Below are 24,640 nucleotides of genomic sequence, written 5' to 3' on the forward strand. Positions count from 1 at the left end.
CCTACTTTCTCCATTTCTGTACATTTGTCTGATTAAATATGACGATGACATAAAACTTATCACTTACTTGAGTCACTTCAGTACAATGATTTATATCCACTTTGCAATGTGTGTCAAAATCATCACATTTAGAAGTTTTTTTCAAGATTGTTCAGCCCTAGTTTTATCTAATATTGTGTTGTTTATAATATAGAATGATCTTTTGCTTGTGTTTGTTGGAAAATACAGAAGATGAGGAACTTGAGGAAAAATTGCATTTCAAATCGTATTTGCAATATTGGGGAAAAAAATCGCTATTGGATTGTTTTCCCAAATTGTTCAGCCCTAATATATACAGTATGTAAAAAAACCCTAAATCATAATTGAGTCAAGTGAGGCCTGCAGGTCTTAAGATGTTGTTCTGGGTCCTTTTGTGCTCTCCTGGTCCCAAAAGAACTGGTGTCAGGATGTTCTCTGAGTAATTTTGGGAAGGTTCACCCCTGTTCCAAGTCTTCCCCATTTGTGGATAAGGGCTCTTACGGTGGTTCACTGGAGTCCCAGGGCCAGATAGGTTAGGATGGCCTTTTCCCTTAATAAATGTTACAAAATAGACATTTTGTGTTTACTTGATTTATCTCTGTCTAATATGAAGATTGTTTGATGATCTGAAACATTTAAGTGTGACAAAAATAAGACATCAGAAAGGGACACATGTTCTGTTGGAATGGGTTTGATTTGCAGGACGGAGAGCTGCTGCTTGGCCAATAAGAAGAGTAAACAGGAGACAGACAGCTGAGATCCCTTCTCCTGCTCTTGCATCCAGTGGTGAGAACACCACACTCCACCTTTTCCCTCTTTCTGACCAACTCCCACACACAGCACTGCGCTTAGATGAATAATACAAGTGGGTATTGCCTCAGATCCCAAACATTTAGTGTGGTTTTTTCCTTCTGCAGAATTTTTTACTTTAAATCAGGATACATTTTGAGAGTAGTTTTTAAAAAAGTGTTCTTTTTGGCTTTAACTACACTTTCTGTTTAGTTTGTCTGTGTGTGTTTGTGTGTTTTTGTGTATGTGCAGCTACGTTGTGTAAAGAAAGCGAATGATGACTGATGAAATGTCTGCATATCCAAAACAAGAAAACAAACTCTGCTGTCGCTGACCTATGACTAATAGCCTGCATGAGTCCGTCACATTTTATGAATACACACTCACTGATATACAAGTTTGGCTGAAACAAACATCACAGCACCCCCTTCAGGCCAAAATAAAGACTGGAAAAGTTCAAAAGGAGCTCATTATTTTCATAGTTTAGTGTAATCACAGTAATAGGGAGATTTTCTGCTCGGTTAGTTTTCGTTGTACAGAGGCGTTTGTGTGTTATGATCCAGGATGAGGTTTCTGTGAATGTGTGTTTGCTTTGAAGGCAGGTCATTACTGCGGACAGGGATTATCAGCCCCTCTCACCCTCCACCCCAGCAGCTCGTGACAGCCGTCAGTGTCAGTCACTTAGTGCGGTGCATGTGTGTGTGATTGTGTGTGTCTCTGTGAGAGCAGGATTGTTTGCATTAGGCTTGGCTGAGTAAATAGGACTCGGGTTACCGCTGAAGGCTCCATATCATACGTTCCAATTTAAATGTGGAAAATATCACATGGGTGACGGGGGAGTACATTACTTGGTAGCAGCAGATCACATTCATTTCCACATCAAACGAGGGCTCAGATCACATTTTGGTATTTTATGAGATCCCATGATGAAACTCGGCATGCTTTCTGGCTCTATAAATGTGTTTGATCTGCTCTTTAATGAGCTTCATGTTTGATCGTTTCAGAGACTGAATTTGCCCCTGTGCAACTACAGAAAAAAGAAGAATACAATTTTAAAATCAATTCTAAAATCAACATGGAGCCAGTGGAGGGAGGCCAGGCTCTAAAGATTATCTGGCTTGATTATCCTACGATGTGCTCAGCAGGCAATCAGGCTGCTCCAATTTGTGTGCAATATATTAAACATGATCAATATTTATGATCAGAAATCTCGTTTGATGGACATCAGAAATTAAGCATCAACTTGTTAGTTTGTGGTGACAACAGCAGTGTCTTCATGTTAAACATCATAATCAAACTGACAGGGAGAGGACTTGGACCAAATTACAACCCCTGATTCCAATAAAGTTGGGGCATGGTGTAAAATGTAAAAAACAAACAAAAAACAACAAACAAATCTCATAAGACCATATGTTATTCACAACAGAACATAAAAAACATATCTGAGACTTTTTACCATTTCATAAAAAATATTGGCTCATATTGAATTTAATGGCAGCAACAAATCTCAAAAAAGTAGGGCCGTATTTACCATTGTGTAGTATCCCCTCTCCTTTTAATAACATCCTGTAAACATCTGGGCAGTGAGGAAACCAATTGCTGGAGTTTAAGGAGAGGAATGTTGTCCCATTCTTGTCTGATGTAACATTCTAGCTGCTCAGCAGTCCTGGGTCTTCTTTGCTGTTTTTCTCTATTTGTGAAAGATCTGGACTGCAGTAAGGCTAATTCAGCACCCGGACTCTTCTTCTGTGAAGCCATGCTGTTGTGATGGATGCAAGGCTTTCCCTGAAAGAGACGTTGTCTGGATAGGAGCATATGCTGCTCTAAAACCTGATGTGACACAGATGTGTAGGTCGCCCAGTCTGTAGGCACTAATGCAACCCCCTACCATCAGAGATGTAGGCTTTTGAACTGTGTGCTGATAACAAGCTGGATGGGCTCTCTTTAGTATGCAGGATACTGTGTCCATGGTTTCTGAAAAGAATTTATATGTTTGATTCGTCTGGCCACAGAACAGTTTTCCATTTCACCTCAGTCCTTTTAAATGAGCTTTGGCCCCAAGAAGACGGCAACATGTCTGGATTGTGTTCACATCGGCATTCTTTTATTAATGATCCAGCTTTATCTTGCATTTGTGGATGGCACAGGGAACTTTGTTGACAGACGATGATTTCTGGAAGTGTTCCTGAGCCCATGTAGTGATTTCCAGTACAGAAGCATGACTGTTTTTACAGCCGTACTGCCTGAGGGCCTGAAGATCTCAAACACCCAATATTGACCTTTGACCTTGTCCCTTGGGCACAGAGATTTCTCCAGATTCTCTGAATCTTCTGATGATATTATGGGCTGTAGAAAGTCCTCGCAATTTCATATTTAGGCATATTTTTCTGAAATTGTTCCACAAATTTGAGATGCACTTTTCTGTAGCGCATCTTTACTTCTGAGAGATTCTGCCTCTCTTAAATGCTTCTTTTATACCCAGTCATATTACTCACCCGTAGATGATTAACCCGGCTGTTTTTCATTAGCACCACTTACTTTTCCAGCCTTTTGTTACCCTGTCCCTACTTTTTATGTGAAGCGTTGCTGCCATCAAATGGAAAATCAACAAATATTTTTACTGAAATGGTAAAATGTCTCAGTTTCTGGTATGTTTTTAATCTTTTTGTGTTGCCCTAAGGCCCAAACGTTGACTACTTCAATGATGCTGTTTACTTGTTTTTACCCCTTCCTCTTCTGCCTTTTGCTTTTCCTCTCTCTTCCTCTACTTCCCTGTTTCCCACCTTCCCACCACCAAGCTCTCCTTCCCCTAGTCAGTTGATTTATCCCCTGCTCTGTTTTCCCTGGACCACATGGCCCGGCAGTTTGCCCCAGCAGCACTCATCCAGAACCGATGTCATTCGGATCCAGTTAAACGAATGGCCCCATAAATTCCCTCCGATAATAAGCCGTCGCTGCTGCTGCTGGAATGTGCGGCAGCTTGTCGGGGACGGGTGAGAAGTCTACGTAACCCAAAGACCCAGACATCTCGGGCCAGTGTGAGAAAGCATAGATACTGTGTGGATAAAGAAGAATCAGGGTTGCTAAAGGGTTTATGTGTTGGGGGGGGCAGGTGGGTTCTGCTCACTGGGACCCTCAGAAGGAGGGAATGAGAGAGCTGGTGGGGGATTCCAGACCCCTGTCTGTCTCCCTACCTGGAAACGAGACCTAAGGGACACTTTAAATCAGCCCACCCAGAGACAGAGACACCAATCAGGCCTCTGTCAGACCGGGTTAAATCAAGTCAAGTCAAGTGTGTTTTTGTGTGCATGAGCATCTGTGCATGTGTGTACATCTCAGGGTTAACTCATCCACAAGCCTGCATTTATAATCATCAGCCAGCTGGACCCTAGACTCTAAATCTACTGTAACATGGAAGCATTAAATTAAATCTTGACATTTGGAAGGACAAACAAACAATATAATTTTGACTGCACACACAGGAGAGGTCAGTGATATTGGACATTAAAGTATGACAGAACAGCAGGGAGGGAGAGCTCTTTAAAACTGTGATTTTACCATATAGCTGCAATAAATAGCTGCTTTCATCTTCAGTACAATTATACATTTTCTTCAAAATTATATACAAATGTTTGGGAGATTTAGATTTTAAAATAGATGTGGTCAAATTTGTGACAATCTTTCCAAGACCCAAGATAAGAACTCCCAAAAATTCTGGAAAATTTCAGCCAGATTGACCCTGAAATCTTCCCGAGTTAGTTGTCCATTTATGCACCTCATAGCAGGTACTCGCCCTGTCAGATTAAAGGAGTGGGGGTCTCATGAGACAGGACATGAAGTAAAAAGAACAGCATAGACAAGGTTGACAAATGGTCTCTGACACAGTGATGTTGCTTGGGATGAATTTTCCTGAGTATTACCTGTCCTGTTCAGAAATCGACGCATTCTCTTTAAATTGAAAACTCCTCTTTAATGTTTTAGGGGTGGAATCTGTATTTAACAAGAAATGATCTTTGGTCAGGGAGCACACTGAACAGACAACTTTGGACTGTCATTTAGGCCTGATGCTGTTAATGTCATATTTCAGATATTTTCTCTGAATTAATTAGAGAAACTGAAAGTATCTTTAACTAGAAAAACACTCGGAGAGCGCAGACCTCCACCATTAGCCCTATCTCCCAATAGTGAAGAATCCTTTAAAAAACATTCCTGGATCCAGACGGTGATCCAGATCACTCCCAAAATCTAATCAGTTCTTCCTTATGCCATTTCTGACATTTCCTGAAAATTGCATCAAAATCCGTCCACAACTTTTTGAGTTATGTTGCTAACAAACAAACAAACTAACCCTCCCAATCACATAACCTCCTTGGCGGAGGTAATAAGGTATTTATGCAAAGAATGATCATGCACAAAGGCTGAGCAGTTACGCACCAATTTGTAGGAAATAACATTCTCTTATTATTCTGTTCACCTTATTACAAAAACAGTGACAACCTCCTGCAGAGCAAAAATGATGATGATAGCAGCTGGTAGGCACTCTGTAGTAGGCTATTTCTGAAACCATACAGTAAACTTATAAGTGATCAGAAGTCTGTCTCAAGCATTGATGCTTAGCAAAATTTAAGTCCATTTTATTAGTTTTTAGTACTATTATTAACATAGCAGTTTATAAATGATGATAACCTAAACAAAGTCTATTATATTACTGGGCTGCACAGCAGCGGTTAGCGCTGTTGCCTCACAGGAATAAGGTTTCTGGTTCACCTTCCTGTGTGGAGTTTGCATGTTCTCCCTGTGCATGTGTGGGTTCTCTCCAGGTATTCCGGCTTCCACCCACCACCACAGACATCCTCATTAGGTTAATTGGTGACTATAAACTGACTGTAGGTGTGAGTGTGAGAGTCCCTGGTTGTTTGTCTCTCAATGTCAGCCTTGTGACTAGTCCAGGGCATACCCTGTTTGTCTTGCCAGTGACAGCTGGGATAGGCTCCAGCCCCCCTACAATCCCAAATGGGATAAGTGGCATAGAATATGGATGGATGGATACATTACCATTTAATCACTATTATTATCATAGGAGTTAAATCACTCTGACATGGTCAGATGCTCCACACATATTTGCAGATGGAGCTGTTGCACCTGGCGGAGGAGGATGTGATGATCACATTAAGTTGTCCTTCCTTGTTTCTTCATTATAATTCATTAAATTGAATGCAGTGTTTGTAAGTCTGATCGTTGGACTAGAATGGACTAAAGCTGTGCAGGTGCGGACGCTGCATAAGCATACGGTAATGATAAGAAATCCGGTGGAGCAGACAGAAATGTGCAGGACTTTTAACAACTAACCAGCCATGGTCTTCAAACTACCACATTTTGATATTCAAAATATTCCTAAAACAGTCAGTGATGTCTTAAACGGTGCCGTTCATAGTTGCTTGATTAGAGACAGGGATTGTGCTCCACTGTCCCTGTGTAAAAAATGACATGAGAAGTAAACGCTGTACTGCTATGTTCATCTTTCTCTCAATGCTATTAAAAAATGTATAACCTTAAAGATTGCTCTTTTTATAAAATATTACTTGGGAAAGGGTGCTTTACAATATGGATGCTACTACTTAAGTCATTGAGTTATATTATATTACAAATTGAAAAATAAAAAAGTTTCTACAGACCATGTTCATTGCCATTAACACTGCATGGCAGCAAGGAATTTCTGCGGCCCTGTCCGTCAAAATGTCGGACAGCAAAAAAGTCCAGTGCAACCTCTGGTCCCAACCCTCTCTATTGAATTTTACCCCTTATTATGGTTGAATTATATTCCAAAGTACACCCTTACTCTGACGCTGACCTTACAATCCAGCCCATGGTCCACTTAGCAGAGGGTGAACTCTGCTGTCATTTGTTGTTCTTCTTCACTCACTCACAGTCTTTATGTTTACTTCCTGCTGATTTATTGGCCTTTCACTGCAGTAGCCGGCTGCCAGCACATGAGAAAAATGTCTGACCCCCGCATCGTTCCCCTGCCTGGAGTCTCTGTGGGAAACTAGGAAACTCAATATTATTTCTCCCACCAACAGAGATGCACTTCACACAGGGGGGGTTGAATCGGCTATGATGGGGTGATCTAGGGCTCCATGGTTGGTCATATCATCTTTACACAGCAACATCTGAGAGAAAAACAAGTTATGCTACCAAAATGCTCTCATCTCACTTGTGCAGTGTCATCTAAAAACTTGTTGGGTGGAGCACCGCGTTAATTTTTTCCATGGAAAGGACGAAACAGTTCTGACCTAAAAATGCATCTTTGATTAGAAAACCTCTGGCAGAATGTATGTTTCTCTTAACAAGAAGAGATAAGACTAAAATGTTAGAGGTGGGCTGCTGAACAGTCAAAATCAACAGGATTTTTGGCCAAAAAGCACATCAGCATTCTGCATCAAATAAAAACAAAATTTATTGGCAAACTTTGCTTGTTAGCTAACTCACTAGGGACTGATTTAAATTAACTCTGATTTGTCCATGGTTGGCCTAGTGAAACGACTATTAGGCAAAGGTAATTATGTTAAGTACCACAGAGGATCAATAAGGACTTTGATGGTTAAAAAATATCAGAGGGGTATCATTATCAATAAATCAAGGATCCTGATCTTTACTGTGAAAGTTTTCCACTACACTTAAATTCCTTCATTCAAAGTATGTGGGTTCAGTCATAGATTTAATCTTTATTGCCAAATGGCTATACAGTTTTGCTTAGAGCTATCAAGAAAGTGCAGTGCCAGAACCTTCTCATGTTGACAGGAAGATGAATGACAGTGCATCTCAAATACAATAAAATTTAGTTCAGCAGAAAACCACTTCTTAGCAGCATAAAACTGAGTATAAGGGTGCAACAAAAGCTTTACATCTGCAGGAAGATGATAATTTAATCCGTTGGCAGTCAGCTGACCTCCACGTCCCGCATGAACTAACTCCAAGCTTCATCAATTTATTTTGAATTAATTCAAGTACTGGTGGTGCAGGGCTGCATGATGGTGCAGTGGCTAGCACTGTTGCCTTACAGCAAGAAGTTTTCTTGTTGAATCCCAGTTTGAAGGGACTTCTATGTGTGGAGTTTGCATGTTCTCCCTGTGCATGCATGGTTCTCTGCAGGCACTTCTCCCACTGTCCAAAATCAGACTCATTAGATTAATAGGTGACTCAAAAAATTGCTTGTGAGTGTGAGTGTGAGCTTGGCTGGTTGTTTGTCTGTGTACGTCAGCCCTGAACAGGAAGTGGTGTAGATCAGTGGTTTTCAAACTTTTTTTTTTTTTGCCTAAGGAGAATCTGACATCTTGCCAAAATCTCAAGGCTAGTGAGACACCAGTGTGCCTTGCCACACCATGTGAGAACCACTTGCGTAGATAATGGACTGATGGATGGATTGCAATAATATAAGAGACATACACAAATATAAACGTACAGTTTGCCCAGTTAAGTTTGTTTAAAGAAAGAACATGTTTTGACAAAAATGACAAAAAATGGAAGGTCTTTTTAAGGACTAAGACTTCACTAAAAAATGTTTAAGTTCTGCACCTTGCAAAGCCAATGGATTGGCCAGATTCCACATCTGTCAACAGACAGATGCATCTTGCAAAGCTTCAATCTGGAACCTTTTTGCCAGGTCTGAGAATGAACAGACCAATAAGCACCATTTGAGGAGAATGAGGCAGTTGCTATGCATGGGGTTTAGTTGTACTGCAAGCCGGTAAACAATGGCTTCAGGGGAAGCGGTCAGCTTGGATGTTTAGATAAAAGGAGAAGGAACTGCACTGAAAAATTTTCTTGGCAGAAAGGATGCTTTTGCTCTTCTCCTGACCAGCTTAGACATGAGTTTGATTGATGACCTGACTCCACTGATAGTGAACAATGAAAGCAGCTGCCTGTCAAGCTCACATTATGTCGTCTACCAGGGCTGCACATGCCCAAGTCATATGTCTTGTTCCTGTGATTGGTCTATAATGAATGTGACAGTTTGTCCAAACACTCTCTGAGTTTTTTTTTCCTGTACTTCCAAAATGATGAAGATGGGAGGCTGCCCAGATGGCTGAGAAATACATTCCATGCAACTCATTAATGAGACTTGGAAGGGTAAAAATATGACTCAAATCCGGCTACAAATAAAACACATTTTTGTCTAAAGACTAAATCTAAAGTAGCTGCTGTGTTTGTGATGGAGTGTTGTTGAACTCCATAGTTGGTCATATCATCTTTATGCAGGGACATCTGAGGGTGAGAGACAAGCTCAGCTTTTGAAAATGAAAAGCTTACTGTCAAACATCGTGACCTGGCAGATTGAAACAAACACACCCAGGATGGCTTTGAACTGAAACCACTTAATTCTGGATTGGTATCCATATCTTGCCCACTCCCTCCTCCACCTCCTTGCTGCCTGACTCCATCCCCTCGTCCAGTTATGGGGCTGAGTGACTGGCTCACTGTGCGATGCCAGTGACCCAAAACCCGTTTGCTGCCTTAAATCGCTGCCCCTGTCTGACACCCCCACCTCCTCCTCTCCTCTGCAATGACACACTGCCAGCCTCCTGTCTGTCGCCTCCACAAGATGACAAATCACCCTCAGCTCCTTAAATAGGCCTGAGACCCTGCACGGCCCCTGGTCTCCTCCCTGAAGCCTGCCCTTTCTGCTTATAGAGGGGATTCCTCATCCCGCAGTGAGGCGGTGGACCTGGTCAGCCTTATACTTCACCTCCGCCCCTCTACCCTCCTCCACCCAGCTTATATCTATGTGTTTATCAAATATACATGGAGAAAATAAACTCTGTTTGAGCATAATGTTGACAGATAGCCTGGAAATATGAATGTCAGCCATAGTGGAAAGAAGGAGGCATTTATCACCAGGAGGATGGATACTGTTTCATGTGTGTGTTTGTGTGCCTACCTGTGTGTGTATGCTGCAGAATGATCCATCTGAATGTGTGTGTGTTTGCAGATCTGTCTCTGTTTAGCTTATGTTTGCATACCTGTTGCATGAATTGGCCGGTGTGTGTGCATTTGTGTGCAGCTGTGCGCTTGTGTGTGAGCTTACTACATAACTGTCTGGCTCCCATGTGAGGCAGTAAATCTATCATTCCTGCTGCGTTTACCTACCACTTCACAGAGCTGTATGTCCAGTGTAAACAACGTTTATCACTGCATGCAAATGAGCCCGTAAGCCACAGTCTCCACAAAGAGCCCATTCACTCCAAGCATGCCGTTTCACCAGCGCGTCGAATCCGATACCCCAGATTACAGGTTTATTCTCAGGCTTTGTGTGTTGCTGCACTGTCACTCATTCTCTTCAATGGCTCCCTCGGAACGTCATTTTACAAATAGTCTGCGCTACGGATGCACCCAGTTAGCCAGCTACATGGTTAAACCTGGATCCCTTTGTGGCTGGAAATTACCTCAGTGGTGGAACCAGGCTATTGACGATGGGGTGGCCAGTCATGCTTTTGGATTGCCTAAGAAATCATTATTATATGAAGATAAAAATGTGTCTAACTCGACAAAAGGCCTATTTTAGAGACATACTGTACAGGCAACACATTTCTCTACATTATCGTTATTTGTAATTTGGGCAGTGCCCAAATAATCAACCTTTTTGCTTATTCCTGAGAGTAATATAATAATGACGTCTGCACTACTGGTTCAAGTAAGTGTCCACAGCTTCAGAGATTTATAGATTAGTACTGAATTCAGATGTTCAGCTCATCTCATAGAGCTTAGCAGTGCTATTAGTTCTACTACACCTAGGTAAAAAAACAACTAACTTTTCTTATTCTAAGATGCTAAGATGAATATATACAGTGCCTATAAAATATGTAAGGTAAAATAAGTAACTGCATAAATATTCACCTCCTTCAAGTCAGTATTTAGTTGATGCACCGTTGGCTTCAATCACAGCACTGAGTCTGTGTGGATAGGTCTCACTCAGGCTTGCATCAGACACTGCCGTTTTACTCCATTCCTCTTTTGCAAAACCTCTGTCAGGTTGCATGGGGTTTGAGGGTGAACAGCCCTTCTCACATCCAGCCACATATTCTCTTTTGGATTGAGGTCTTGGCTTGACTTGGCCACTTCAGAACATTCCCCTTATTGTCCTTAAACCAGTGGTTCCCAACTGGTCCAGCCTCAGGACCCACCAGTCTGTCTTAGGACAAATCCAGACCAAAGTTTTAAAAAAAATGTCAACAATGCATCTTTAGTTAATTGAAAATGTTGCAGTTTGGAGCTAACCTTGCAAAGCAGATGGATTCTCCTGTTTCTGTGTTTCTCACTGGTGAATCCATCTTGCAAAGCTCCTGTCTGAACAGTTTGGGTCTGGTTAGAAAGTGACAGGACTAATCAGCGTCGAGGGGCAGTACTTTCAGGAGCGGCAGTCGTGACGTAAGTAAGCAGCAACTAGAGGCTGGTGCGATTATGGTGGAAGAGCTAAGTGTGGATGCTGCTAAAACGTCAGTTTTATCAGAACTTGAGGACATTTCTTCGTTAAACAAAGAACAAAGAACAGCATTGAGTTGTTTTCTTTTCAAAAACGACTCAAAGTCATGTACTGACATGTCTACGGTCGCCATTGTTTGGGTTATGCAGTTGTATATGGAGTTTACTCCTTTGGAAGGGGCGCACCTCGGTCGCGGCTACGTCACGTGTTTTGTTAAGCTAATTAGCCCAAAAAGATGTGACAGAAAGTGCATCCAACCACCCTCCGAGGTTTTTTTCAAAGGCTCTGCCTTTTCCAAACGTTGTTTATTGGAGGTTTTCCAGATGGATGTGTGAAACACATCCATCTAGCAAGTCAGGTTAGTTTGGAGCATGATTGGACCAAAACACCTGATATATATATATATATATATATATATATATATATATATATATATATATATATATAAATGGGACAAAACTAAAAAAAATGTATACCCTCTTTTCCCATCATTATGTGTAGTTTTTGCCAGTTTTCTAGAGAACTTGTGAGATTACTTCATTGTCATGGGAAAAGTAGCCATTTATTGCAAGAAGACATTGTGATTTAACATTCATACCTGGGTTAGCCAATGGGGTGTCTGGGCTTAAGTCCACGGCTACCCCCAAATCTGCATATAAATTACCAATTGGTTACACTAATGATTAATATATTTTCTTTTTAGTTTTTTTAAATCAATTTAGGCCCATGGTCAAACGCTCCGCCTGAACTGCGATGCAGCAGCCCGCCAGTAGCTGCCATAGTTGTTCTTAATGAGTACTGCCTCGCTGCCACGGTGCTCTTTAATCCGATAGAAGCAACCGCTAACTGCTTTAGCACTGACCAAAGTATTGTGTGACAATATTCAGCTCAGGAATGTGGACGTTTACTTGCAAAGAGGACTGAAGGCTGTCAGTGCTAGCACTGCTAACATTAGCCACATTCTGCAAACCATCTTTGCACCATAACGGTGCAGTGTGAAGTTGGTTAACAGAATATACTTATTTGACTTCAGGCTAGTCAGCTAATTGCAGTTATATTTTGCATTTAATTAGATGAGAAATTTCACACCTACATATGAACATCGCTAGTCTGCACTATCTGGAGCCATTACTAGAGTTATAGCCAATACTAGTCCACATAAATGTCACGTTTCAGTGTTGACAAGCCTGGAGATAAGATTTACTTCCTCTCCACCCTCTTCTCCTCCTTTTTTCACCTTCTACTTCCTCAACTTGTAACTCCTCTCTCTCTTCACACCTCTGTTTTCTCCTCCTGCTGGGGGTGTTGGTATGCGTTGATACTAATAATTTATAAAAGGAGGGAGTAGAGCACCCTGGTTAGGCTGATGTGTTCTCTATAAAAAGCCAGTGTGATTTATTTTATGACATTCTCTAAAGTATTGAAACCTGAGTTAAGCCTATAACCCATCACAGATTGTTCCACATTAAAGTGTTCAGTATAATACTTGGGAGCTCTCCAGATTTCTTGTTGAGTTTTCCATGATGATCTTATCACCTTTGCAGTAAGTTAAAGTCGACAGTCAGCAGCTATCAGCCTTCAGAATCTCACGGCGGCTGCAGCCTGAACAACAGCAGCATGTGTGGCTGTAAATTACGACTTAGGGCCCCACTGGGAGGTAGAGAAGATTTATAGGACACTAATAAGCACTATCTCCACACTAGATCACACTGCGAGACAAGTGTCTGTGCGTGTGTTTGGGCGGGTGTGTTAAAGCCTTCCTTGAGACAGATTTAGAAACAGGCTGGTTAAAGATGATACAGCAGAGGCTGGATTATCCAGACTTTTATTTCCTGGTATCGGCCAAAAACACTGGATCCTTTAGTTTGCTTTCAGACACATGGAGGCTGTTTGAGCCTTTTTTTTTGCTGTTGTGTGTGCTCACCTGTGACCCTGGTTGGAAAGAGATGAGTTCATGAGGGTGGGTCTGACAGAGGGATTGGTGAGTGTATGGGCATGCAGCCTGCTTCAAATCCAAGGTTAATCCCGGCCTTTCACACGGGAGAGTCAGGTTAGTAGAGAGCTCGGTGGGTGGGTTGAGGACGGAGTGGCAGATAGATAATGCGTGATTGGGTTGTATATGTTTAAAGCATAATGAGGATTTTCTGTTTGACAGTTAGCATTTGTGACCTCTAAAAGTCTTCTTCTAAAATTTAGCTGTTTGCATATGTTGGCTATTTATTGCTAAATCTAATTTTTTCAATCTAAAACAATCTTTTTTTTTCTATTTGAATTAAATCAAAGCAAAAAATTTGATTAATTTGCTGCTCTAAACATAGAAAAAGTGTTAATACTTTTCATCCACGTATCAATGAGTTGGGCATGAACTATAGGGCTGGTCCGTTGCAAATGCCAAGGCTTTTTTAAAGATTTATTTTAGGGTTTTGTTTCCTTTTTTGGAGAGATAGGGCAGTGTATCGGGCTGGAAACAGGGATGAGAGAGTGGGGAAAGCCATGCGGTGAAAGAGCCACAAGCCAGACTTGAACCTGGACTGCCTGCATACATGCGGCGCAACTAACCATTCTGCCATCTGTGCCCCATGCTGAGTTTTTTTTTCTATCCCGGTCTGTCACTGCAGCCACATACTGGAACAGAGACTTGAAAAGTTGCGTGCTCTTGCTCTAACTTGGCACATCTCTATGAGACACAAGCTTGTGCAGATGACATCTACGTATGTAGGATGGATGGACCCGGTGTTTCCTTTTCTTTATCAGTGAGTAAAAGAGCCACGGAGTCATCTTTACTTCTTTCTTCTTTGCTGTATGAGACCATTTCGCCTTGTACTGCAGTTTTTCCCTATTTATTTTTTAATCTACATGACTTTAATTCACAGGTGTCAAACTCAAGGCCTGGGGGCCAAATCCGGCCTGTGGTACAGTTGTATCCGGCCCGCAAGACCATAAGATCTTTCTATTATAACTGGAGCAGTATGAGGTCTGCGGATTTCCTCCAGTAAACATGTAAACTTTACCTCGATGATTTGAAATATCCTTGTTGAATTATAAAATTCTGAAAAAGTAAAGAATAAAAGAAGTTAGAAAAAAAGTCAGTTTTGACTTTCAAGAATCACAACTCAAAATAATGTCATATTTTACCTTTTAAACTTGTGATTTTGACTTTCTATCTCAAATATTTGCCTTTTAAAAACATTACTTTGCCTTTAAATTTCATGTTTTGACTTTTTGAACTAATAAGTTTGTCTTTTAATCTCAGACTTTGAGCCTTTAAATTTATCATTTTATTTTTTTTTCATCTCAGAGTGATTTATTATCAGTGTTATTTATATTTTTTCATATTTTACTAATGCTGAAAATGAGGTAGACAATTTATAAGGACTTCTCTTCAGAGCAAATCTGGCCCCGAACTCAATATGAGTTTGACGCCCCTGCCTTAATTTAACCAGGAAAATCTCACTGAGATTAAAAAATCTCTTTTCCAGGAGTGTCCTGGCAGTCAAAAGAAGAAAAAGATGAAATATTCAAATAAGCAAATATCTGACAGAACTGGATCACAATCATACAAACCTCAAAGATCAGTCAGAGCATCTACAAACAGATCAGTCCCCAGTCATCCAGCATCATCTTAAATTCATCAAATAACAACATCATGAAGTTCCAGTCCTGTAATTCATTTCAGGCAAAGGAAATTTAAGCAAATTTAAAGGCCTTTTTTAAAAGTATAGTTCTGACTGTTAACCATAAGGGAGCTTCCACACCCAACCTGTTTGGTTCAGCTGAAACAAACTCCAGTTTGTTTGCTGAGTTAGATTGATTCGTTTGTGCTGGTGTGAAAGCTGACCACCCAACTCAGGTACGGACCAAAAAGCCATGCCAAGACCGCTTGAAAAGTCCTCTTCCATTCTCATTATGGTGCGATTTATTTGTATTGAGTACATGAACCAAGCTCAGTCTGCCCTGACTCAGGAAACATCAAGCTTTTTTGGATTAAATCAGCTACCATAGTCAGAAGAAGTTGTGTTAAAAGAGAGGAAGCTTCAGAGTCTATCAAACATCTTTCTTCATCCTCTCATTACTTTTGGATAAATTATGTGATCCGAGATCAATTAATAAACGCACACTTGCTCCCTCTGTCCCTGCAGACTGTCCACGGTGCTGAACTGCTCATACTGTCATAGCTCTGATCTTTCCAGAAGGACAGATGTCTCTGTTTTCTGAGGCATCACTCTAAGGAAGGCCCTTGATTAATTGATTAATTATTGGAAAAACAATGTGAGAAATCAATAAACAAACACTCTCCCACTTGCTGTGACTTTGGCAGACAGATGAACACACTGTGCTGTGGAGCATGTTGATTCTGTCCCTCTCGTAAACTAACTGTTTGTTTTTGGATTTATTGCTACTGCAGGCGTTGTGCTGGACTGTTGTGGTGAGAGCTGAGCTGAAAGGCAAGACTTTTCATTTACTGGTTGATCTACCTCCCAACCCTCACCTGTGGTCATCAGCTCTGGGACTGCAGATACAAGCGGCTGACATGAGTTTCCTCTGGAGGGTGGCTGGGCTCAGCCTTAGAGATAGAGAGTTCAGACATCTGGAGGAAACTAAGAGTAGAGCTGCTGCTCCTTCACATTGAAAAGAGCCAGTTGAGGGGGTTCGGGCATCTGATCAGGATGCTTCCCTGTGGATGTCTGTCCAGAATGTGCTGGAGGGATTATATATCCTGTCTGGTCTTGGAACACCTCGGTATCCTCCAGAAGGGAAATGCTGCTGGGGAAAGGGATGTCTGGACCGACTTGCTTGGCAACTTTTCTCATTTATTTCTTTTCTTCACATTTGATTATGACTTTTTGATTTGGATTTATCTCAGGTTGCAGACAAAAAACAAATTAAACTGACCAATCTGAGAGCATTTTCCTCACATATTACAGGTTTAGATCCACTTATCAATGCCCCAGTGTGAACATGGATCAAACTGGTTCAGACCAGATCAACCAAACTAGAGGTGTGAAAATGCCCTCAGAAAACATAATGAGAACATAGAAAGAAGGCTCCAGAACTCTTCTGATTGATGTAAGTAAGACAGCAGGAAAGGAGTAGACTGAGTATAGCCTTCAAAGCAGGTGGACTGGACAGATTCCATGTTTATCACCAGCAAATGACAGAAATCAATCTTGCAAATGCCCAATCTGAAATGATAGTACCAGTTCTGAAAATGGACCTGATCAATCAGCACATTTTGAGAAGGTGGCGGTAGGCGTGGGCGGGGTTTGGCTGTACTGGATAGCAATGTCTGGTGCTGCTGTAGCATTTAGCCTGGATGTAGCTGTAGTATCACGTCGGTTTATAAGATCTGGACCACATTTCTTTATTTTAACAAAAGCAGAGAGTCACACTTTGAGCTTTTCTCGACAGAGCAGATGTTTTTGCACTTCTCCCAACTGGGCCAGTGTATTTTCTGTTAGATCCATTTACTGGTTGAAACCAGACTCAAAAATCGGGAGAAACTTTTATTCTGTTTTTGACAAAAATGAAAAGAAAAAAAAACCCATAAAAACTTACCCTTGTCTTATTTCTTTTCTTTTGTTTTGTATGTGTCAGAAAAGGTGAAAATAAGCCGTTTTCTTGTTTTCCACTTTTTTACATAAAAATGGAAAAAAACTGAAATATGAGTTCTTTTTTGTATTTTTCAATTCTGCCACAAAATGGAAAAACATTTTTTTTAAAAAGGGGTCTAATTTTTTGTTCTTTTTATTTTCTCTATTTTATTTTCTTGTTTTAATGAAATGTTTGAGGTAAGGTAAATCATGTTGCCCATTCAGAAATGTGATTATTTCAAAATAAAAGCCCTCCTATTTGCTCTAAAAATAAAGTCAGTGGTACAAGATCTGGTGATTTGCTTGAGGTGTTTATCCATATACAGAAAAAGTTGGATTTTTAATTTATTATTCGTATTATTTTGTGGAAAGGTTTATAAGTGTGTGTACACAATAGATAGGTAAGAATATAACTTAAGGAATAATACCAGCAAAAACAACAAACAAACAATGAATCTTATGGGTAAAGGTTGGCTTGGATGGCTTACATTTTTTGCATGAGGGCTTTTATTTTGTAATGTTCACCTTTCCCAATGGGTCACATGATATACTTTTAGCAAGTATTTAATTGAAAAAAAAGAAAATTGTTTGCTTTTTTGTTTTTTGACCAAAATGAAAAAATGAGAAATGGCTCACTTTTCATTCCCTCTTTTGTTCACAATGAAAAAACATGAAAAACGGCTCATTATTCATTTTTTTCCCCATTTTTTCTTAAAAACAAACAAATGGTATAACAAGAGTTTCTTCTGATGTTTGAGTCTGGTTTCAACCAGAAAATGGATCTTCCAGAAAAACCACTGACCCACCAGGCCCTGGCATGAGTTTAATCTACCAACAAGCTCCACCATTCGTAAACGCCAACAGCTCCTGCCTGCATAGCTCACGTTTCTCACTGGAGTTGTGAATACCTACTGCCTCCCTTTGTCTTATCGCTCTGCCCTAAATCCTAAGTCCTGCCCTTCTCACACACTTTCTCTGTGAGGTTTCCCAGGTGAATCTCAAATATTTCCCATGCCATTGCTAAATGAAACTCTCTTGTCTGGTTAATTTTTCACAGTTAATGGAAAAATAAACCTATCAGGCACTGGAAGCAAGGCTTAAGGATGTAACTGCATGTAAAAGTCATGGAGGAGGAAGAAGAGGTGGGGGAACTGAATGACTAACTGGAGGTGACAGGAGGTTTGCTGAGGCAAAGGCAACACAGATCAAAAGATCTGTTTATTATGAATAGTGTAGGAATATGTTCAGCATTAATGGGGAAAATCTGACTTTGGCAGGAGAGATTAGAATATGGCGGGCCACCACAGACTTGGTAATTAATGGGACACTGCAGTAGGAGCATAAAACTTCTCCACTGGGATAACCAGTATGTCTCCTTTTAAACAGAGTCGCATAACCAATTGTCAGTGCAGACATTAAGATTCCAGCTATATTATTTTATGCACAGTCGCAGCCTTTATCAGCTTTGTCTCCAGTTACACACAGTTCACTCACATGCCGTTCCACCATCCTTGGATCTGAAGCACTCACTCTCAGGACTCATGGTGTATGATCCTCTTGGCAGCAGCTGCAGCCCTTTGTACTGTGGGGTTAGCAGTGTGTGTGTGTCAGTGGATGATTCACTATATGAGTGTGTATTTGTGAGTACGTGGTTCCCACTGGCACAGCTGACGGGGCATTATACCTCTCACAGCAGCATGTAGCCACTGGCATGTAGTCTGCAGGGGATTAAGAGGGCAGAGAAAGTCACCATGTTTTCCTCTTGGTTGCCAAACACTCTTCTTTCTTTACTGTAGGTGTCACTCCCTTTACTGTTCTCAGACATGCACGCTAACACGCTTTAAGACGTCCTCAGAAAGGTGAAAATCCACTGGAAATGATGAAATCCATACTTTGAGGTTTACTTTCCTGCTTCACTGAGTCACTCTTTCTCTTTTTCCTGATTGATTGTTTTGCCCTGTTTTCATCAACAGAGAATTCCACAGGAAACTTTGGTAATTAAGAAATATTGATGCTGGAAACATCTATTTGCTTTTCCAAAATGATCATTAGCAAAATTCAGCTGCAGTCGTTCATCACTGTAAAGCAGCAGTTGGAATCAGACACATATGCTCACTGTGGGCCAATCACAGCATTTCTCCTGGTGATGACTTCATTAAAGATCGATTTGTTTTCCTGCACACTTGTGTCTCTGTGGGAGATATGGTATTATAGATGTAGATGAAAAAAATGACACATAATAAAACACAGTATCCCAAGGCAGTAAACGGGTGTAAACACATGAAATCAACAAGACCCAGAATTTAGCAAGCTGTTAAGTTCATGTTGTTCAGATTTAAAGGGGACAATTTATGCAAAACCCACTCTCGATATAGTTCTACTTTTATGCAATTGCTCTCAAATGTCTGAGTCTTTGTTAAAATTCAAATTTATTTGTGATGAAAAAAGCCAAATTACATGATTTGAGAACTTTGTACTGTTATGTATACAATTTACCTCTTACTGCATAAATACTGACCCCCTTTAAAGCTGACCTGATTCAACAGAGGTCCAGCCAATTGGTGCTAGTAGTCTCACAATTACTGAAATGGGGAATGTGCCTCAAGTCATTGTAGTTTAAAGACACCTGTGTTTGAAAGGTCCAGTCACTGGTTAATCAGTATTCCTGGCTACCATTACACCCTGAAGACAAAAGAAAACTCCAAGCAACTCAGAGAAAAGCTTATTGAAAAGTATAAGTCAGGGGGTGGATACAGAAAGATTTCCAAGGTAATCAACATCCTCCATAATTCAGTTAAATCCATCATCAAGAAATGGAAGGAATATGGCACATGTGTAAATTCTGGCTAGATCAGGCCATCCTCACAAACTGAATGATTGTGCAAGAAGGAGACTAGTGGGAGAGACCACCAAGACACTTTGAGGGTGTAACAGGCTTCAGCACCTGCATACAACTGTTGCCAGGGTTCTTCACCAGTCAAAGCTTAATGGAAGAGTGGCAAAGAGAAATCCACTGTTGAAGGACTAGAGTTTGCCTGAAGCTGTGGGAGACTTCGTGGTCAAGTGGGAGAGAGTTCACTGGTCTGATGAGACCAAAATGGTGCTTTTTGGCCATCAGACAAGACGCTATGTTTTGAGGACAACAGACACTGCACATCACCACAAACACACCATCCCCACTGTGAAGCATGGTGGTGGCAGCATCATGCTGCGGGGATGCTTCTCAGCAGCCGGCCCTGGAAGGCTTGTAAAGTTAGAGGGTAGAAGGAATGCAGCAAAATATAAGAAATCCTAGAGGACAATCTTATCAGTTTGCAAGAGAACTACGGCTTGGGAGGAGATTTATTTACACAGAAATGGTTTAAAGACACACGCAGTCAAGTAGAGAATTTGTGGCTGGACTTCAGAGGGGCTACTCACACCCGATCCCCGTGCAACCTGACAGAGCTTGAGCAGTTTTGTAAAGGAGAATGGAGTAAAATTGCAGTATCCAGATGTACAAACCTGATTGAGACCTATCCACACAGACTCAGTGCTGTGATTGAGGCCAAAGGTACATCTACTAAATACTGACTTGAAGTTTGTGAATATATATGTAGCCACTTATTTTACCTTACATGTTTTTATTGAACATTATTTTGTAGAAACCAGATTCCACTTTGACATAAAAGAGGTTTTTTCATATATTTTTGGTATAAAAAGCCAAATTATGTTGACAGTGATTGATTTATAAAATAAATAAAAGGGTAAAACATCCAAGGGGGTAAAAACTTTTTATATGCACTTTACCATATGTGTTATAGGTAAATTGTATATGTTTATTGTATTATTTTAAATACAATTGTTTGAAACAGAATAAACATGAGCCCTCAAACTTATGATTCATGTCAATTTACATTTTGATGAAGGAATCCCATGTGCTCTCAGTTCTTCTGGGGCCTCTTCCTATTTTTAATAACTCTACCTGGTAATCCTCTTGAGGATGTCTTTTAGTCCATGGGGTCTCCTCTTAGTTTTCAGTGGTAATCCTGGTGTCCTGTGTGACCCTGAAGGATCCTAGTGAAATCTGCTAGAGGTGCTTCCTCAATGTGTGTTTTAGACTCCACTTCCCCTCCAACATCTCAGACCTGGCAGCCCCTCAAAGACGCCCTTCTCTTGCCCCTGCGCCCCTGGGGAGGGCAACCCCCAACATTTATGCAAAGTCAACAAGCCCTAATTGTAGGATCAGCTTACAAGCAAAATTCTTCTTGAACCCATTAACAACTGCAGTTAATTATAAAGCAAGCAGCGGGGTGTGAGTGACAGCCAGGAGAGCAGATATAGAAACAGTGAAAGGAGGAAAAAAAAAAGTCTGGAAACATTTCAGGTTACATCACAGATACACACACACGCATGCAGGGACATTAGACCTCCCAGACTACAGTAAATCTCTTCTTCTTTGGTCTTTATGGCAGGGATTTGCTCTAATGAACAGAGGATCAGAGCGGTGACTCACACAATGTCAGAGTCACAATCAGACCTATTTTCCTTCAGTGTTAGTGTAATAGCTTTACAGTAGGATCCATCTGCCCTCTAATTACACTAATGGGCAGCTGAGAGCACATTAAAATAAAATTAAGATACAGTAGGAGGAAGTGAGCCATCAAACCAGGCTGAATAGCCACCCCTGCATATTGTCCATGAGGGTGATGTTGAAGGACTATTACTGAAATTGGACTATTTTCCTATATGGAAAAGTTATACTGCACATGATGAGCAGTGAGTGCTCTTTTGCACAGCAAGCAAAGCATTAAAAATGTTGTGAGAGGCTTCCAAGTACATGTCAGGTTAACAGTTAAAGGGATATTTCGTCATTTTGCTAAGTTGGGTATTATGAGGTACCTGGCAATAGCAGTGCCATTCGCCTCCAGAAATGTCAGTGTGCATTGCCCCTATATACAGGACTCGTACTGGCCGGGAAGCTACACAGTGCAATAGATAAAGACTGTTTCTCTGCATAATTTAGCGAGTTTTAGGTGAAATAGGGCCAAAAACAAATTTTGCTCAATTGTACGCTATATTGAAAAGTTTTGAAGCGTTTTATTTTTCACCAAGAAAGGCTCTGTGTTCGGCACTATTTTGCATTGTGGCTATGTGCTGTGAATCCCAGAAATTTTTACCAGGTTCAGGTCAGACCAGTTGGCTACCATGGTCAACAAACCAGTTTCTGGTAGTTCTGGCTTCACTGTGGGCAGATGCTAAATCCTGCTAGAAAAGGAAACAAGATAAGATAAGATAAGATAAGATAAGATAAGATAAGATAAGACTTTACTGATCCCCAGAGGGGAAATTCTGGCATTGCAGCAACACAACTGGTAGTAAAAATACAATAGAATTGAACAAATAACTAAACAAAACTTAAATAAAAAATTAAATTAAATTAAATAAGGGACAGTACGTATCTACAAATAAGTATCTCCATAAAACTTCTCAGCAGATGAAAGCATAAAGGTCTCCAAAATCTCCTTGACCGCTGACAGCGTTGACTCTGGACTTGATAAAGCACAGTGGACCAACAGCAGATGTGTGGCACCACAAACCATCACTGACTGTGAAAACTGAAAACACTGGACTTCAAGCACCTTGGATTCTGTGCCTCGCTGATCTTCCTCCAGACTCTGGGACCCTGATTTCCAAACCAAATTCAACATTTTGTTTAATCTGAAAACAGGACTTTGGACTACTGAGCAACAGTCCAGTTCTTTGTCTCCTTAGCCCAGGTTAAGGTTATGATGTTGTCTGTGGTTTAGGATTTGCTCGATACCAAGAACACAACACCTGTAGTCCATCACCTGGACCTGTCTGTGTGTTCTGGTTTTTGATCCACTGACTGCAGTCTCAGTCCACTCCTTGTGAAGTTCCCCTTAGTTCTTGAATCGGCTTTCTTTGACCATCCTCTGAAGACTGAGCTCATCCATGTTGCTTGTGCACCTTCTCTTACCACGCTTTTCCCTTCCAGTCAACTTTCTAGGAATATTCTTTGATACAGCCTCTGAGAACAGCCTGCTCTTTCAGCAGTGACTTTCTGTGGCTTACCCTCCTTGTGAAGGGTGTCAATGATTGTCCTCTGGACACGAGTTAAGTCAGCAGTCTTCACCATGACTGCAGTTGTGTGTACTGAACCAGAATGAGAAAAAGGAGGCTCAGGAAGCCTTTAGAAACTGGTCATTTTAACAATATTCAGATATTTTTTAGATTGGACTTGTGTGAGCTGTAAGCCGTATTCATCAAGACTAAAACAAAAACGTCTTGGAATATTTCACTTTGTATGAGATAAATCTAAAATGTATAAAAGTTTAACTTTATGAAGTGAATCACACACCCACTCAAACACACACAAAACCCTTTTAAATGATATTGTAAATTTTGAAATGCACCTGCAGTCTTTTTGGGTAGGGGACTTCTAGCGTAATCTATCTTAACTCGGCAGTATTTGCCTATTATTCCTTGCAAAAGCAGTTGAAATCTGTCAGAGGACATTTCCTGTGCACAGCCTTCTTCTGGTCACTCTACAGATTTTCAGCATTCAGATTCAGGTCCAGCTCCAAACTTTTATCTTCTCCTGATACTGGAAAGCATTCTTTGGGTCAATATCACACTGAAAGGTGAAATTATCTCTTCATCTGTAGCTTTCTAGCTGATATTGGAAGGTTCATGGCCAAAAAGGGTAATATTTGGAACTTTCCTAATGAATAATGAATGAAAAGTCCAGATCCAGCTGAATATAAACAGTCACAAAGCTTGATGCTGCCCTAACCATGCTTACCAGCGGTATGTTGTCATTACAGTAGTACCTCTTTAAAGATTTTGCTTGTTTTTCAGTTTTATATATCATAATTAAATTAAATGTGGAAAAATTGGGCTTTTAGAGCCAATGTATCTCACCCTTGACTTGCAGTGGGTATGAAAAAGAAAGCCACACTCCATCCTTTTACCACATCCTACTTACATAAGACAGGCTTTTTAGAGTAGACGTTTCTGTGTCGTTGTGTTTGGTTAGGGGTTGGAGGTGCTTGCCAATGGAGAACTAGCAGAAAAAGCTTGGGAACCACTGTTGTATCCTAAAAAATGCAATATTGCATGTGATATGAAATTTAACAGTTCAAGTTAAATGACTGCAACCACTTCTCATGATAATAAACATGATGTATAAAAAGCCCCAAATTAAAACGTAGTACTTTTCATGATATAAAAATGATCACAGATGATATGGGACATGATAAACTGGTGTGATTTCTGTTACTGCATTGGAACAAGCTCACCATAGCTCTGCTATCTTATCTTTGCGCCTACTTCCTTTAAAGAAACACTGGCTGATAAAGAGTTTTTGGCTTCATGTCAACTCTGCATGCTTTTTAGAAATGACACCAATAAAGTTGACACTGACAAGCAGGTGTATAAAATGATGGTTTTACATTTTCTTTTTACGATCTTATCTTTACATCAGCCCCTACAGACGGATTCTTATTAATTAACACACATGACAAGGAGTCACTTGCCAAATTTCCAACAACTGTTTCCACTGTTTGACAAGCCTCAGCACGGAGAGTCCCGGCCGCATGAACCCACTATAAGTCAAACAATGCATCTTCATTCATGTGTTGTCTGCGTTTCAATGTCTTTTTATGTGAACCATCTGCTGTTGAAGAGAGTAGACCTTGTCAAGACTTTAGAGGACATTTTATGTTTGTTCAGACCCAGCTCACGGCTTTCAAGGAGTGGG

This window comes from Cheilinus undulatus, linkage group 5 (genome assembly GCF_018320785.1).
Source record: "Cheilinus undulatus linkage group 5, ASM1832078v1, whole genome shotgun sequence".
Classification (NCBI taxonomy): Eukaryota; Metazoa; Chordata; class Actinopteri; order Labriformes; family Labridae; genus Cheilinus; species Cheilinus undulatus.